This window comes from Telopea speciosissima, chromosome 7 (assembly GCF_018873765.1).
Source record: "Telopea speciosissima isolate NSW1024214 ecotype Mountain lineage chromosome 7, Tspe_v1, whole genome shotgun sequence".
Classification (NCBI taxonomy): domain Eukaryota; kingdom Viridiplantae; phylum Streptophyta; class Magnoliopsida; order Proteales; family Proteaceae; genus Telopea; species Telopea speciosissima.
Window position 1 is genome coordinate 30,546,956 of NC_057922.1, and position 4,106 is coordinate 30,551,061.

The following is a 4,106-nucleotide window of genomic DNA, read 5'->3' on the forward strand; positions in this document are numbered from 1 at the left end:
AGGCTAACCACCGGCCAGTATCGCATGACCAAGCTTGCTATATACATCCTCGATCTCAATCTTGATTCTTGACTTGACAAAAATGGAGGGATGATTAATTAGGATCTATTGGAAGGGGGCAGGCATGTTCTTGATTGGCATGGCATGTCCACAAGCTTATCTACATTAATGTGTACATAGATAGATAGGTTCATCGATCATGTATTGGTTTTAATTTCTGTATATTTTTTAATTAATTATCAAGTCATATTTTAAAGCGTACGTTGAATAGTCAACTCTTTCTTCAAACTTTATTTTGGATGTGATGAATTCCGTAACTGATTTTTAATTTTTTTAATGGAGATTTTTTATTGGAAGACGTGGATGATTTTGTAATCTAAAGTTATTGATAAGATATCAATATAAAAGGATAGTAGGAGCTAGCTTCGTGCACTGGTTACGTCCTTAATTTATGAACTTATCAAGTTGATAAATTCAGTAATGTGGAAAAGAGTCTTCTTAGCATAAGAGAAGGTCGATGACCTAGATAGGAATTTCGATCCACTTGAGGGTACAACTCTACAAGAACAAAAGAAATATATTAAATTGATGACTAATTAGCCCTACCTTACCTTGGGCTCGTCAATAGGAGTGAATATATTAGTCGTTATAGGTAGTCTAACAACTATATCAATCAGAAAATTGCTTTAAATCAACTAGATTGATGGTCGGCTTTCATAAGATAAAGAGTTCAGACATTCTTTTCCATTACTAGGACCTGATTTGGTATGATTTTTATTTCTATTTCAATTTCAATTTCAGAAATTATTTGGTTAAATTTTGACATCTTATTTTAGTGAAATAGAAATCAAATGGAATTAGAAATTCTGAATTAGACAATGAGCTGTTTCAATTTTGAAATTAAAATTGATTTCACTCTTGCTTTTTAATGAAACACTTGGTTAGGTTGATGGGCATATATAGCATTAGTGTTATGTTAAAAGTAAAACACTCCTCTTTTTCTTCTCTGTATGATCTCACCACCACTACCAGTCTTACCACCTTCAATTTCTTTGAAAAAAATTCTAATTGTTGACTATTTCATGAAATTATTTTGAAATTAAAATGAAAATCAGACCAAATCTGATCATAATTTTGGTCGTGCTTCAAACTAAAAATCTAAAACATAAAAAGTCAAACTTCAATCATTCAATGAATCAGAATAGGAAAGGATTTTCCAAAAAAAAAAGGAGTAATTAAGGATATCTACTTGGGATTAAGGAAGAAAAAGTGGCAAATCAGTATTATTCTAAATTCTAAAAAAGATCAAATGGAATATGAACGTGGAATAAATTAAAGTTAATAAATATCCTATAAATTGTAACAAGAACTCTTGACCGAGAAAGGAATTGAAACAGGGAGTACTTTAGCATTAATTCCTACTTCGATCTGCTGCAACTTCTGTGAGAAGAAAAAAAAAAAAAAATTCCACCCATTTGATTTCACTTAAAAAGCCTTAGCTAGTAGATTCAAGAAGAAGCAGACGACAAATGGGCAGAGACATGAAATATTCATCTCCAACTTCTGTAGGCATAACAGGTATGGCATTCACAGGGGTAGGCAACCTCATAAAGGTTCTCCCTACTGGAACTGTATTCTTGTTTCAATTCCTTAGTCCATTCTTAACCAACAATGGCCAATGTCGACACACCATCAACAAGTACCTAACTGCTATTCTTCTTGGTGTCTCTGGCTTCTCTTGCTTTTTTCATCTTTTACGGATAGTTACAAGGGAAGTGATGGGTTGGTTCATTATGGTATTGTAACCATTAAAGGGCTCTGGTCCTCATCAGCAGACTTATCGTCATCATCACTGAACTTATCGTCCTACAAGCTTAGAATAGGGGATTTTGTTCATGGCTTGTAAGATTAAAATATCATGGGCAGCAAGTATAAGACTAGAAACAATAAATAAATAATAAATACAAGACTTATCTGATTGGTATGACAAATAGTATCGCACCGAGTCAACAATACACGTCCTCTTGTGTAATCCGAACAATAAATGGTAGAGTTGAGTCGCATCAAACGATGCTCTCCTTAAGGTTTTTAGATGCCCCAATTCTGCAATCTGGGTTGACCATGCATCTATACCTCCAAGATGAAACAACTCTCTAATCACATAGGTTGCAGTTCCAAATGTGATTACAAAGGGTGTCCAAAGGCTATATTCACTAACTCATCGACACTAATTGATTACAGTGGAAAAGAACTAAAAATGCTTCTAAAATTAATTTCAAAAGCAATTGTTGGAGAATGAGCAAGACCCCTCTCTTTATATAGGAGAGGAAGAGACACCACTAAGGGATGTCTCCAAGAGATATGTCCGAACTCATGTCTTTTCCCATAAGGCTTGTTTGTTAGCCACTCAAACAAGTCTTCCAATAGGCACCTATTGGCTATTTAGGTGTCTATTAGGAAAGCACTCAACCCTCCAACAAAACCGTATTTTGAATCTTTAATTTTAAAACAATTAAAAATCCAACATGGCTTCATGTCGCTGATTGTGTTTGCTGTGGTTGCGCTATTGGATACCAACACCATGTCTTGTTACTATCCATCGATTGAGTCGTCCACCGGGAAGATGCTGTTGATGGTGTTGCCCGCCGTGGTTGGTTTCATGGCCATTTCAGTGTTCGTTCTCTTCCCCAACAATCGTCATGGAATTGGGTACCCTTCATCGACTCAGACTCCTCCTGCACAAGATAGACTCCTAGTGACCATCCCATCCCAAGAAGGAAAGAAATAAATTATGAGTCTTTTTACACCGGCCCCATGGATGGTGGGAGATCTACTCGGGTGGTTAAATGTTATTGGAGAGGATCTGAATTCGCTTGACAGACTTGTAATAGGATTAGCTTTCCTAGTCGTGTTCTATGTTATTTTAGGATAGATCGAGTTCTCAGTTTGCTTGTAATCAATGGAAATGATCTTCTAATTTGGCAGTGTGTTTAACTCAAAAACTTAACCCAAAAAATTAGGTGAAAGAGCTCAATTTGAGTTGAACAGCTCCCCCTCTTACGGTTCAATCGATTTACTTATGGTTGAGATATCAAAGTAGACAATCCTTGTGTCTGTCTACATTGGAGATGGCAAATATGCCGCATATGGAATCCAACAGCGGCCCATGCATCGCACACATGAGTCATACCCAGTTGCAGCTTATTAGACCATATCACACCATATCCGATTTCTTTCTATGTTTGCCATTGCTTGACCATCAAGCATGCAATCCCTTGACAATCCATGATCTCTATATCATCTCCCTCAATCTCTCATATATAGTAGATATGATTTATTGTAATCTTCTCTTTATGGTATGTGTATTATAGGTGATTGAGTTTCCAACATGTGGATTCCCCTCACCTATTAATGCATTCACAATTGTAATTCAATCTAAGGAAAATCACATAAAATGTCAACTTCTATGAGGGTATCATGAGCCTCTAGCTCCACCGAGCAAGAGAACCTTTATTATTTATTTATTTTTTCCTTCTATTTCCTCTCCCATTCCAACGTCCTCTCTCTCTTGGATGACATGGGCTCTCCTCCCTCCACCCCAAACTCCTCTTCCACCTCCACTTCCACCATTGTCCTATCCACTACACCTGGCCTAACTCAGATTCTTTCAATCAAGCGCTCCTCTAAGAATTTCGTCTATGTTTTGAAAAACCCAGATTGTCCCCTATCTCAAAGGCTAGCGCTTCTATGGTTACATTACTGGCTCCAATCCCTGCCCCAAGGATGCATCGCAGGTTGAAGCGTGGGATGAAAAAGATTCTTTAATCATGAGTATACTCATCTCTTCTCTGTCTGACGAAGCTATGTCCCTCGTCGTTGGACGTGAAACCAGTAAAGAAATTTGGGACGCTCTTCATGCCACCTACAACAATGCCTCCATACCACGGATTTTATCTCTCAATGCTGCTCTTCAACAACTTGTTCAAAAACCTGAAGAACATGTCACTCAATTTTTAAGTCGGGCCAAGGCCCTTTCTGATGAACTCGGTGCAGCCGGCAAACCACTCCCCACAGAGGATCTCAATCTTCACATTTTCCGTCCTCTT

The 4,106-nt window shown here is 37.4% G+C and overlaps 1 pseudogene; it reads left to right on the forward strand.

Moving 5' to 3' along the window:
- Positions 1 to 1,523: 1,523 nt before the first annotated feature.
- LOC122668437 lies at positions 1,524 to 2,788 on the forward strand (annotated as a pseudogene).
- The last annotated feature ends 1,318 nt before the right edge of the window (positions 2,789 to 4,106 follow it).